Source organism: Pongo pygmaeus, chromosome 12 (genome assembly GCF_028885625.2).
Source record: "Pongo pygmaeus isolate AG05252 chromosome 12, NHGRI_mPonPyg2-v2.0_pri, whole genome shotgun sequence".
In the NCBI taxonomy this organism is placed as follows: domain Eukaryota; kingdom Metazoa; phylum Chordata; class Mammalia; order Primates; family Hominidae; genus Pongo; species Pongo pygmaeus.
In genome coordinates, this window is record NC_072385.2 from 69747342 (window position 1) to 69762106 (window position 14765).

General features: G+C 36.4%; 1 long non-coding RNA gene across 3 annotated transcripts in view; it reads left to right on the plus strand.

Moving 5' to 3' along the window:
* LOC134737796 (uncharacterized) overlaps positions 1 to 14765 on the plus strand; it is a 150908-nt gene that overhangs the window by 2247 nt on the left and 133896 nt on the right. For 2 of the 3 annotated variants that reach the window (XR_010123097.1, XR_010123095.1), the window contains exon 2: positions 3117 to 3965. This is a non-coding gene — a long non-coding RNA (uncharacterized LOC134737796). Of the gene's footprint in view, positions 1 to 3116; positions 3966 to 8367; positions 11137 to 14765 lie in introns of all 3 variants that reach the window. The other variant, XR_010123096.1, reaches the window with a different exon arrangement.

Sequence of the window (14765 nt, forward strand, 5' to 3'; positions counted from 1 at the left end):
TCTCTGGGCAACTGTGTGTATCTTTAATCCTTTTTTTCATAAGATACTACTCTGGAATATCCCTTCGAGGTGCATGATGTTGATAATCTGTATCATTAGAAATCTGTAACATCAGTAGATTTATAGATTTTACCTTTGCAGAAACTTGGGGTGGGGAGATCCAAAGAATGAAGATGGGGGCTTATAAGAGTGTGTACAGGGTTAAGGAGCTGGAGTGAAATGGATTGTGAATTAAAAAGAAAGCCTGGAAGCCAGTTTTTGTCTGGTTCCATATGCGACCATCCACGGATGATACAAATTCTGCCTATAATTTCTTCCTTCTTTCTACTTTCCCATAGAAACTTGAGGAAACTCAGTTTGGTTTACCCAGTCCCATATCCTAGGATGTATAACAACCTCCCCATATCTTTTTCCTTTGCTTTAGGCAGGAGCTCTCTATCAACAGCAAGGAAACCATGTCTGTGGTCCTATTTCTAAGCATCTTTTTTGGTGCCTTTTTAGATTTAGTGCTTGGCACAGTGTCTGGTACATAGCGAACATTCCATAAGTATATATTGAATGACCAGTTTAGTGCCACTAAATCATTTTAACTCACAATGTTGTATCCTACTCTCCACTCTTCTTTTTTTTCTTTGAGATAGAGTTTCACTCTGTCACCCAGGCTGCAGTGCAGTGGCGCGATCTCGGCTCAATGCGACCTCCGCCTCCTGAGTAGCTGGATTCTCCTGCCTCAGCCTCCTGAGTAGCCAGAATTACAGGTCCCCACCTGGCTAGTTTTTGTATTTTTAGTAGAGACAGGGTTTCGGCATATTGGCCAGGCTTGTCTCGAACTCCTGACCTCAGGTGATCCTCCCGCCTCAGACTCCCGAAGTGCTGGAATTACAGGCGTAAGCCACAGGCCCGCCCCTACTCTCTGCTCTTTGGGAGCCATATAAAACATAAAAAGTTTATATTTAGAGATAACGTTTTTTAAGTTTCAGTTATTTCCACCTAGGAGGTGAACATGGGCCAAATTATAAGAATAATAGCAGCAAATGCCCTGATGACTTTACAATAAGCTGTGCTAACTACCCATGAGCATTGTCTAATAAGGAGTGGCTTAGGAATTGTTAAAGGTATGAAGTAAGTATACAGATCATCAGTGTGTGTGGTCCTTTATTTTTTCTTGCCTATCCTCTACATTCAAGAAAATAAAGCAGTGTAGTTTGAGCGAACATGTACTAGACATAAAAACTTCTGTGTCACGCCCAAAGTGTTTGGCCAAGAGACCAGGCAACAGTTACCCACTGGACTGTTGCCCATACTCAATACTGGCTCCCATCTGTACCCATCTAAATCCTAGGCCACCCACATGAGAGAGGAAAAAGGGGCTACTGTTACTCAGTCAGCAGTTGCCAGTAACTGACTACATCTAACAATAGGGCATTTCACTTGAGTAAAAAGGTAACCAAACGGGCTTAACTGGAAAAAGATATCAAATTATATCTGTGAGATGGACTACTAATGAATGAGTTGTCTAAAAATGAATGGGTTTCCAAATACTTGAGGAAGAGAAAGACTTCATTCTTTCCTGTTGCCAACACCCTGTTAATGAACCAGGAAGTTTGCTGAAACAAGTTGTGAATTTAAATTATGACATATCCTTCCATTTGTTCACAGTATGATTTTTAAATTATATTTGAGAGTTATATAACTTTTACATCAGAGCAGTAGCAATTATTTCAAATAACTGAGATGCTTTAAAAAATGAAGTTAGTTCACATTATGGATAGTTAATTAAAGGTTCATAAACCAATCTTCTAAGTGGTTTTAAAAGTCATTAGGCTCCCAAACATGTTTAATCAAAACATACATTATCTTGTTCATGTTTATCAATAATTCCCCTCTAGATTCTCCTTTGAAAGTTGAAGGAAGCAGGTCCTTACTATTTTGTTTTCTGTTTAGTCTGTTCTGCATGTTCCCCAGAGGAGAGTGTTGGTGAGAAATGGTGACACCCATGAGGTTGTTGTATTTCTGTCATGTGCAAAACTGTATCTCCAAATCGTGCCCGACCCTTTGATTATAGAGGCAATAGAGCCATTCCCTTTAGTGAATAGGCCTAGGAATAAACATAAATAAACTCCCTGTATTCTCTCAGGGTTTTTAACAAGCGTAGATTGTTATGTGATTATAATTTGAAAAGATACAAAAACTAATAAGAAACCATCTTTTACCAAACTCGTAGATAGAATAAATATTATTTTGATTTACTGTAGTGATATATGTATAGAAGATCAGGTTACTTATTGACTTTGAAATCCTCATAGAGAAGAGTTGTGAAAGAGAAAAGCATTCAGTTTAATTCTATTTTTTCTGCCTCTTTCAACTATATTAAAGATTCCCTGTTGTGCATTCCATCAAATGACTTTTGATGGTTTTCTAAACATCTCTGCCTCTGGTCTAGTTCATTAAATTTCCTGCCAGTGCCACCACTGGGAAGGAAAGGATAAAGAACTTCTGTTTCCTAACTTAGTCTCAGGGAATGTATTTTAAGCATTTCACACCCACCAACCTAACTAAATATTAAAGAGAAGATTCTCAGCCGGGTGCAATGGCTCACACCTGTAATCCCAGCACTTTGGGAGGCCAAGGCTGATGGATCATCTGAGGTCAGGAGTTTGAGAGCAGCCTGGCCAACATAATTAAACCCCTTCTCTACTAAAATACAAAAATTAGCTGGGCTTGGTGGCAGGCGCCTGTAATCCTAGCTACTTGGGAGGCTAAGGCACAAAAATCACTTGAACATGGGAGGCGGAGTTTGCAGTGAGCTGAGGTCGCGCCACTGCACTCTAGCCTGGGCTACAGAACAAGACTTTGTCTCAAAAAATAAAAATAAAATGAAGAGAAGATTCTCAGGACTGCTTTTTGGGTGAAGATTAAATAATTGAATAATTCTATGTCATTAAATGGATAATATGATTAGCAAATAAAAGGTAACTATTTTTTCTCTCTAGAGTGAAAAAGGGGAGGAATGTCATATTTAGAGAAAAAATTACAGGAAAAAATATGGAATACTAATGTTAAGTTCTGGTGCCATTTTATTTTTTTTTATTTAATTTTTTTTTTTTTTTTTTTAGATCACATAGCTACTATGTGACAGAACCAGGATCTGAACTGAAGTTATCTGACTCCAAAAACCCACAGGGAGGAAAATTTTCTCCCTTCGGTTTCTGGAGGTTGATTTGCTACCCCTCTCCATCAAAACAGAAAGGAGTGCAAATAGTCAGGCCTTTATCCAGGACAAGTAATCTCTTAATGACTGAAGTTCTCTAGTAATACTGTTTTCTTCTTTTTTTTTTTTTTGAGATGGAGTCTCGCTCTGTTGCCCAGGCTGGAGTGAAGTGGTGTAATCTCGGCTCACTGCAACCTCCGCCTCCCAGGTTCAAGCAATTCTCCTGCCTCAGTCTCCCAAGTAGCTGGGATTACAGGGGCCTGTCACCTCACCTGGCTAATTTTTGTATTTTTTTGGTAGAGACAGGGTTTCACCATGTTGGCCAGGCTGGTCTCAAACTCCTGACCTCAAATGATCCGCCCACCTCGACCTCCCAAAGTGCTGGGATTACAAATTTGAGCCACCACGCCTGGCTGCTGGTGCCATTTTAAATTGCACTTCAATTTTTTTTTTTTTTAATTTCAGTAAGAATACACAGCTTAAAAAAAAATCCAGATAGTACTAAAATGCCAATAATGAATAGCAGTACTTTTTTCTAGAAAGTACTTTAAAATAATGATGAAGCTTTAATTTGTGAAACATGCATGCATTGTTGGATCAGTCAGACCAAAACTACTTTGGATGCCACAAAAAGGGCACTTCAGCTGCTAACGAAAAATATCCGATGTCTATGAAATCAGAGTTTCAGAGCCACCAGAGCTGCACCATCCAGGAGCTCCATCTTGGCTGCAATGTGCTGAGCACAGCCAAGGAGGTAGGTGTTCCATTATCTGGACATGTACTTCAGGAACCAGCTACTGAACATACCACTGTTCACCTTGGATAAGAGGCCTGTGGAATTATTAGATGTTTTTTATCATCCACTCTACCTTTAGAGATGCTGCTCCTCTTGGCCACCTTCCAGGAAGCTCTGGTAAATGCTGCTAGCAGCTGGACTGCAACCAGGCCAGGGGCTCCCAACTTGCGTGCCCCAGGCCTGAAAGGATCAATATGCTTCACAGCTTTAAGTCATTCAAAACATATAATTAGAAAATTCTGGTCTATATTACCTTTCTCACAACTGCTGAGCAGCATATTAAAAAAAAATGAGAATTTGGAGCAGAGAGCAGTACTAGGAGAAAGACAGAGGCCATTCTCAATTATCAGTGACTTACAACAAGAGTTTACAAAGAAAATGTTAGAGGTCAGCACCTTATTGAAGTTCTAGCTTTGCATGGATCTGTACAGCAACAAATTAAAAACAGACTATTTGAGTAATAGAAATAAATTTATTGAAGACTACTGTCTGGATTTGGAGCATCACAGACAGACTGAGAGACGTTCAGCTGTTTGATATGTAAGCCTTTCTAACACAGACCAGCATGGAATGGAGACCAGATAAAGTCACAAATGGAGTAATAGGATAATGAAAGAAAAAAGAATACAGATAGACCTTTGCTTAAGCCATGTTAGGCTGAAGGTTTTACCAGTTTCCTAGTGAGGAGGAATAAAACAGTGATAAAACCACACTGATAATTATTTGAAATTTGTGTGTGTGTGTGTGTGTGTGTGTATATATGTTGGCATACACTTACACATGTTCATATATTTATTTATAATTTATATTCTTCCTTTTTCTAAAGAGAATTTGAGGCCAAGCAAGGTGTATATATTCCTGATTAAGTTCATTGCTTAGTAAACTGACCATACTATAGTTCATTCTTACAGTGGAAATTCGATTTAGTCATTCTCATCTAAAATCCTTTTTGTTGTCTTTAGATTGTCATGTTAAAGAACCTCTTCTTATATTATTTTTTAAATGGCTTTTTCTCAACCCAGTGAACCCAAGTGATAACAGTCTAGATTCTGGGTCTAGAAAGAGTTAGGAAGTAAGCAAAATTCCTCAGCATTATAGATGATACTCTAGATTAGGTATGCTGTATATTACATGGTCAATCTCTGAAACTGTAAGCACTGAAGTCTCTTCAAAAGAATCTCCACAAAATATGTACCATCATGTAAGGGTTGGTTGGTTGGTTTTAATTTATTGGTGTTTTTTCTGTTTTCGCATATTGGTGTCTAGGGAAGCAGAGGAGTACATTGGAAAAAGCAGAGTTTGGAAAATAGGTCTTTTTTTTATTTCAAATTTTGTCACTTAGAACCTGAGTAACCTTAGATAAATTACTTGGATAACCTTATGAACCTTAATTTCCTCACTTAAAGATGAGAATAACAACTAATAGCTTGTCTCACCAGACAGAGACAGAGTTATTATATAATACAGAGGTTTTTGTTTGTTTGTTTGTCTTTTGAGATGAAGTCTCACTCTGTCACCCAGGCTGGAGCGCAGTGGCACAGCCTCAGCTCACTGCAACCTCCACCTCCCGGGTTTAAGCGATTCTCCTGCCTCAGTCTCTTGAGTAGCTGGGATTACAGGCGCCTGCCACCACGCCCGGCTAGTTTTTATATTTTTAGTAGAGACGAGGTTTCACCATGTTGGCCAGGCCGGTCCTGAACTCCTGACCTCAAGTGATCCTCCCGCCTCGGCCTCCCAAAGTGCTGGGATTACAGGCGTGAGCCACTGTGCCCGGCCTGAGTTATTATGAAGATCTTCTCACTCTGTTAGCACAGAGTGTAAGTTCAGCTAATGATTATTCCCTGTATTGCCATATCATAAGATTAATCTCAAGCTATTATTGTTAATTGATTTACTATGATTACTTATTAAATATTTATTTCCCCTCCATAGACTATAAGCTCTTTAAGAGCAAGAACCATGTCTCTCTTGTATCCCCAGAGTGTATCATAGTGCTTGACACATAATAGGCACTCAAAAGAAATTTGTTCAATGAATTATCGAATGAGATATTTATGAATGAATTTAAAAACTGTAGAGTACTGTATAGGTGTATATTAGAGTTTTCCTGTTATTTCTATTGGAAACATGTTTTGGATGGCAAATAATCAACTTATAAATGTACTTTTATAACACAAAAGTGATCACTTCTAAGCAAGTCCTGCGGTAATAGATTGTTTGCAGAGATGGCCACAATTCTTCCCATCCCTGTGCCCCTTGCTCTTTTGCAATGTGACTTTGTCACTCCTCCCATTAGGAGGTGGAATATTTCCCCCCTCCGACACCTGGAGTCTGTGTTGGCCTGGTGATTTTCTTTGACCAATAGAATACAGCAGAAGTAATGTTATGTGACTTCCAAGCCTTGGCCTCAAGAAGCTTTTCAGCTTTCAACCTCATGCCTTGGAATACTGACCTGAGACTGCTGCATAAGGAAGGCCATTATTACCTGCTGGAAAATGACAAGCTACATGAAGTAGAGATGAGTTTTTCCAGTTGAGGCCCCACTAGACCAAACAGTACAGACAAACAGGCTGTCAGATGCGTTGTAGCCCATCTTAGGCTATCCAGCTCTCGTTAAACTGCCTAATGAGTCAAACTGGCCACATGAGTGAACTAGGTAAGACTAGTAGAAGAATCACCCAGATAAGCTATATCCAGTGCAGTGTATTGATACATAGTAAAAATTAATTGATACCGTAATTGTAGCATCAAAGAAAACTCAGATCACTCAAACCACACTCATTTGCTCTTTGCTTAGTCCCAGAACTGCTCTTCATCTTTCCACAAGATGGGACTATGTTTTTCAGCTCACACATTTTTCACCTGTAAACTGTATTCTCCAAATCCTTCTGAGGAAGAGATCTCCTTTTATCACTTTCCTTGTCAAATCAATGCCCCCAAACTTAGAGATGTGCTTTTCCTCTATAGTTCTGAAGATTCTTTAAATGAAAAAAGATTGGTTTTGATGTTAAAAAATATTTTTACACATGATTTAAATATATTGCTTTGGATATTCACTATATATATACAAATATTCCATGCAGTGTTTTAATAGTTTAAAAACATTTTAAACATTTAAAAATTATTTAAATGTTTAAAAACGAGGATACAATTCAAATATCACTAATATGGGGATTTAAATTATGTTAAATACATTTAGCATCAATATAAAAGGATAGTATCACTCATTAAAAGATGTGGTGGCAGTGTGTATACTGACAAAGATATTCTTTATGTCTCAAGTGGAAAAAAGATCAGCCATATAATGACCTGTGGAGCAAGTATGCCAGATAGAAAGGCAAGAATCGAGGCTCTGAAACAGAGCATTGTGTATTCTAGGAGAGAGGAGACTGGAGTGAGGAAATGAATAAGTGCAGAATGGCAAGAGGCAAGAAATGAGTTCGGAGAGGCAAGATATGAGTTTGGAGGGCTGGCTGTATATGTTTTAAATTTATCCTAAACGCAGTGGAAAGCAATCTAATCATTTTAAACAGAGAACTGACATGACCTGATTTACATTTTTAAGAGTTTAGAGATATATTTTGAAAGTGGAAATAACAGGAATTACTGATGGCTTAGATGAGGAGGGAGTTGTTAGGAGGAGGGAATGAAAAGGAAGAGTCAAGGGGAACAGTTAACCATGGGACCATTTTTTGAGTGGTAAGGGGTGAAGGAGATCCAGATTTAGAGATAGAGATCCATTTTGGTCATTTTAAGTTTGAAATGCCTAGGAGACAGACAAGACAGAGGTCAAGAAGATATTTAAAGATGTGAGTCTGAAACTCAGAAAAAAAATCTAGCCTACTGGTATAAATTTAGGAATTGTCAGCATATAGTTTTTTATACCATGAGAATGGATGAGAGCATATAGGGAGAAGACACAGAATAGAAAAGTGGGTATAAACTCCATCATTTAGAGGTCACATAGAAAAAGGAAAACTGAGAGAGAATAAGGAAGAATAGCCAATTATTTAAGAAAACCAGGATAACGTGTGCTATAGAGCCCAGAGAGGAGAGTATCAGATATGGCCAGTTATGAGAGTTCAGTTAACTGTGGAGAGAAAAGAGAGTCAGCCAAAGAAAAGTCAGTTACTCTTATAAGAGCAGTAGAGTGACAGGAAGATTAAAGTAGATTGAATTTTGTCATTTATTAGCAACATTGATTATTAGATGACTATTATTAGATTATTCAAACAGCAATATCTTTATAGTTCCGAGAGAAAATTATTCTAACCTAGAATTCTACAGACAAACTAAACATTTAGGGATGAGGATAAATTAAAGATGTTCTCACCTTTTTTTGACTTTTTACCCATTTCAGGGGAAAAAAATTGCTTAAGGAAATGTCTGGCAAAATAAGAAGAGAACTGAAGAGAGAACATGAGATCCCAGTAATGAGATCTCAGTAATGAGGTTCCAGTAAAGATCTGTTGAAGGTGTGCAATAAAAAGGTATTTCAGGACCACAGATATTTCGGCCATCAAGATAATTAATAATAATAGGATAACAAGCTGGAAGATTTCAGAGAATGGCTTTAAGAAAAAAGTAAATTTACTTTATGAAATATCATTATTAAAAACCTTAATCATCTTTATGATAGGCTGATGATGCTTCTCTTGTCATCAAGACAGAAGAAATAGAATCTTTAGTAAAGGCAAAAAAATTGTATAAGCCATGGCTCACAGATGAAATGAACTAAAATGTGTCATTATTATGAGTAATCAGTGGTCATAATAAGAAAAGAAAATCCATTTGACATTGACACCTAGAACATTCTCCTTCAATAAGTGTAGATTTAATAACATGGTTTACATTTCTCTTCCCACATGTCCATTCATACCACTTGATTCTGCAGTGAATAAGATGTACAAAATTGTAATACTGAAAAAATCTTTAATTTTCAAAATAAAAGACAAAATTTAAGACAAAATGCACAAGACGATTATTCTAACAGAGCAAATAATACAAATATCAACAATGTAAAAGTACTGGTGTAACCCATGGTATTTGGGAAATGGAAGGAAGTGAAAGGATAAAATTTTTTAATCTTACACAATGGAAAAGTCAGGAGACACTTTCTAAATTAAGTACATCAAGAAATAGGTTTAAGCATTCCTTAAAGGAATAAAGTAGCAAATAGAATGTAATATAATTTAATTTTAAAAATTGCAAAGAGAAGACTAGGAGAAGAAAAATGGAGAGTACTGGAACTGAGCTAAATTCTCATTGTTCATTCTCAAAATGTAGAGTCAATTTGTTAAAAAAAGCCAGGAGTTGAACCGAACAGTGGCAGTGCAGTGTGTGCATATTATTTTAAATTATGGAGTAACTATCAGAAGAGCTAAAAACAGTTTGATGTTGGCACCTTTTGGGTAGTGTTTTCAAGCTGTGGGAATGAAATCAATTTAGTAGTCTGCCACCTACATTAGGAGACAAGAAGAAAAAAGAAATATCAGGTTGCATTGCACTAGTAAAGACAGTAAAGATGAATAAAATGTGTGAAACGTTTTTCAGCTTTCTGCATACCTGTAAAATGTATTTCCTACTTGAGTTTTGGTCAAGAAAGTACTGTAGGAAGTAGAATTGGAATGTAAGACAGTTGTTTGGCTGCATTTTTATGTTTTATTTTTCTGCTCATCTGTAATGTTTGAGTTTTTAAACTCGTGTATTAATTTTATCATAATAATTTTAAATGTTTCTGTTTTAATACATAAAAATACAAATTTATAAACTTTTATAACACAAAGTGATATACATATTTTCTAACAAAAGCAAATATTAAGCAATTTTCTTGAGTAAAAAAATGATAATTAATCTTACCATTGCTTAGCAAAATAGAAAAAGTTAAACTTAATAATTTTTAAAGATTACTTAAGGCTCACAAGAGGGAAGGCTAGGGCAGGGGCAAGAGTTTAAAACATTAGAATCCAGGCAGTGGATTGAATAGGAAGAAGACAAAGCAAAAGAAATAAAAAATCTTAGGTATCATTGTCACAAAGAAAACCAATGCTAAGGATGATCTTGAATACAACCTTGTTGATTGTATGTAGTAGTGTTCCATCTGACAGTGAAAATATTTGGGCCATCTGCGTAGTTACACAGAAAACCTCATCTGCCTAAAAAGGAGAAAATGAAGCATAGAGGAGAGGTTATTTTTTCATTAAGTCAACAAATGTTTGAGCCTTAGGCACTGTTCTAGGTACTAAGTATATAGCAATGAGTAAAACAGTCTCTCCCCACATAGATATATATTCTTGGGGGAAGGAGAACGAGGAACAAATATTTCATATAATATCAAGTAGTATAAGTTCTATTTAAAAAGCAGGGTTAGGGATAGAAAGTTTGAAGAAGTTGGGTTCAGTGAAGTCCTCTCTGAGCAAATAGTTGGAGCAGAGGTTTGAGCCAGTTGGGAAAGCAAGCCAAAAATATATCTGGAAGAAATGCTTTCAAGCTGCAGTGCTAGGACATGCAAAAACTTTGAGTTGGGAGCATTCTAGGGAAATTCAGGAGACATAGTGGCAAGAAGAATGAAAAAAAAAAAAAAAAGTAAATCCACACCTAAATAAAGATAAAGAAGAGATCTTAAAAACGTCCAGGGAGAAAAGACAGATTTCTCAATTGTTACATAAATGGGTTAAAGATGGCCCCTGTGTATTAGCCCAATGTTTACTTCTTTGCCACAGGCTAGGACCGGTAGATCAAAGCCTGCCAGTGCCAGACTCAAATTCTTGCATGTCTAGTTGCTTTAAATATAGCTCAAATGAGCATATTTTAGCCATTAGATCATACCTGCTTGGCATACCCCCGTGAAACTGCACCCAACATCTTCTAGCCATAGATAAGACAAACTCTGTGGCTATAAAAGACCATAAACTGCTGCTGCCCTTCAGAGCTGTTGACCTAGAGATTCCTCACCTTGCTGCTTAGTGACGTTACCTAGACATGTTAAGATCCCTCTTGTTAGGAATTCCATGAAGCCTGAAAATGAAGCCAGCATAGTGGAGAATGAAGAGACAAGGTTTTGATTACAAGGTTTGAACCCTTTAACTGAGACTCGCCTCTGCAGGCTATCCATGGACTTTTAAATTATGTAAGCCAATAATTTTTTTTATTTGTTTAGGCCATTTTAAGTTGGATTGTCTGTCTTATGCAAATGAAATGATCGTGTTAGAGATGGTAGACTCAGCTCACTTTCTTAAATAAATTATTATAGAATCCATGATCAGTGAATTTCTTAAAATGTTGCTGGCTATAAAGATGGCTGTGACTAATAAGGCCAATGTGCAATCAACATGTATAGGAGACCATAAAACCTGTGCACTGGTTTGATTGAACTATTTGAATCATAGTAATATTACATCTTTTGAGAATTCTAAGAAAAACAAAGAGAAAAGAAACAAGAAAAATATTGAGCATATTTTGTTTAATAAAACAAAGCTGAAGGATTGAGAAGAATACAATGACATAGGGTCAGAAGGAGGGCTTAATTTTGTTAGCCAAGTAACAAGGGTAACGGGATTGTATAATAGAAAATAAACTCTTGCCTCATTTTTTGGGTTTATTGAAGGAATTTTTACAAATATGCAGTATAAGCTGCTTTTAAAATTTGTACATTTTGTTCACTAGGGAGTCTTTCTAGGATGACTTACAAGGAAGAAAGATTCAAGGAAGTCTGAAAGTTTGGAGACACAAGAGATTACATTTGCATTTTTAGAAGATTTTTCAAAAGATGGGAGACCTAAAAGTCAAATAAATACCAAATGAATTGTGACAAAGAAAATGGTCTACAGAAGTAGTTCTCAAAATTAATTTTAGCTTTGGACCATTTTTCCAAATTAAATCTTACAGAGAACTTCAAAATTAGAACTTCAAAGTTAGAAAAATGATATATTTGTTAGTGCAGATTTATTTTTTAAGTTTAACTGTATAGCATTTATTTTTTAAAGAGTAGAAGAGGGATGCTATTTGGTGAACATGCAAAATATTTAAAATCAGGAGTTATGGATGACAGTTCCACTCTTATCTGCATTATCATTTAATTTATTTCTCTATTTTGGTTATGCAAGAGTAAGGTAAGTATTTCCAAATGGTAATTTCAGGATACTTCTCAATTAAACTAACTTAGAAGCCTAAGAAAGAAGTAGCAGACTTTTTAAGAATTTTATTTCAAAGTTACACCACTAGTGTGTCTGTTAGTGGAATGAATTATCATAAATATAAAAGTTAGAGAAAAAAGAACTAAAAGTTAACAAGGACTGCTAAAAATACCTGTAATAGGATACAGTATTCTATATCCTATTATAAGAAGTAAGACACCATACTTACTTGTTAATGTGTTATTTTTGGTACGTAAGTGACTATTTTCCTCAACAGAGAATTTGGCAAACTAATGCAGCTGAACTTTTAATGGCATTGAATTGAGCAAGATACATGTGTATGTTGGCTTTTTGCTCATTTTTATAATTTTGTGTCAGGAAATATTTGCTGATGTGTTTTAATTTTTTTAAAAAAAGATAATGCAGGACTGTAACTTTCCATTTAATCCACATTTACAAGAAGTTTAAGTGAGCACACAAAGATGTAGATAAGGAAATCATAAGGACTGTTCACAAATATTCCAATTCTCCTCCTGCATATTTGGTAAGACTGCTCTTCCTTGTCTTTTTTGGAGTTAGTTGTAGCCATGTGCCTTGCTTTGGCCAGTGAAATGTGAGCAGCAGTAATAGGTATCATTATGGGGCAGACATTTTAAGAGCAAGTGTCAGTGCACAATTCTCTGTTTCCTTTCCCCTGTCACATGATTAAAGTTCACTTTTGAGATGGAGTCTCCATCAACCTCAATTCCTGGGTGATGATGAACAGAACCCCCTGCTAATCTGCACTGGATGTGTAAAATCAGAAACCATGTACAAGCAGAAGAATGTAGTTAGCAGAGAAAAGAGAGTGGGTCAGACTTGCAGAGAGAATTGGAGATGCCATCAGAGAAAGAGAGAGCAGCTGATCCCTAGAACTCTTTTGGTTCAAGGTGCTTCCCAGGTCCCATGGGTTCTAACACTAAACCTCATATTATCCTATGAAGCTTGAATAGGACTCCCAATCCTTGAACAATAGCAACAACAAAAAGACTATATAAAACATTATTTCCACTCAGCAAGATGTCACCGTAATGAATATTCAGAGTTTTGCTGAGTCAGAAGATAAGAGCCTTTTAATATATATTGCCAAATATTACCCACTAGTGAGGCAGAGTGGCCTTTTCACAGTACTCTTGACTCCTGATTCTGAGGATATGTATTAAATTAAGCAAAGCAAAAAAAAAAGCAAAATCTTTCCTAGTAGGCAAAAAAGAAAAAAACTGTATTCATCGGCATTTATTAGTGAGACTGAAATTTTTTCAAATGTTTCTAAGTCATTCACCCTTTCTTTTGTAATTTTAAAAATTTATCTCGTGCCCAAATTTATTAAGGTCTTAAAGATTTGTTAAGGATTTATATGAGCTTTTTGTATTATAATACCTTTCACAAATATTTGCCCAATTTGCTTTCAGCTTTCACATTATTATGTGAAAATGTCAATTATTAACTGTTATATTGTAAAATATATATTTTCCTTTGCTAGTTCACCATTGTGTCTAAGACTAAAAGTTTTACCTAACCAAAGATTATTCACTTATTTTTCCTTTTACTCTCTTTTTCTCATCTATTTGATTCTCATTTATATTGTACAAAAACATTTATATCAATTGAAGAAAACTGTAAATACAAAAACAGACACACAAATGACCAAACTATTATTTTCTCTTTTAATGGTAAGATTTAAGATTTTTTAACCTATAATTTATAATGTATTTTAATTTGGCATACAGTATAGGATAAAGATTTGATTGATTCTTTTAAAAAATGGCTGACTAATTATCCTGGCATTTTATTGAACAACCCTTCCTTTTCCTGTTTGTTTTTTTTTTTTTTTGAAACATGGTCGCTATGTTGTCCAGGCTGGAGTTTAATGGCGTGATCACAGCTTACAGCAGCCTAGACCACCTGGGCACAAGCAGTTCTCCCACTTCAGCTTCCCAAGTAGCTGGGACCATGGGTATGGGCCACCGTGCCCGGCTAATTTTTTTTTTTTGTAGAGATAGGTGCATTAGTGCATTTTTATACTACTGTAAGAACTGCCTGAGATTGGGTAATTTATAAAGAAAAGAATTTTAATTGATTCACAGTTCCACATGGCTGGGGAGTCCTCCGGAAACTTAAAATCATGATAGAAGAGGAAGCAGGCATGTCTTACATGGTGGCAGGAGAGAGAGAAGATGTGAAGGAGGAACTGTCAAACACTTATAAAACCATCAGATCTCATGAAAACTCACTATCATGAGAATGGCATGGGGGAAACTACCCCTATGATCCAGTCACCTCTCACCAGTTCCCTCCCTTGACATGTGAGAATTATGGGGATTACAATTCAAGATGAGATTTGAGAGGGGACACAGAGCCAAACAATATCAACGGGGGTCTCCCTATGTTGCTTAGGCTGGTCACAAACCCCTGGGCTCAAGCAACCCTCCTTCCTTAGCCTCCCAAAGTGCTGAGATTACCAGGCATGTGCCACCATGCCCAGCCCATTTCCCAGTATTTTGTTGTGCTTTTTCAGTATCATTTTTGACCGAATATAATGAAGTCTTTATTTCACCGTATCCATTCTACAGTTCACATTTAT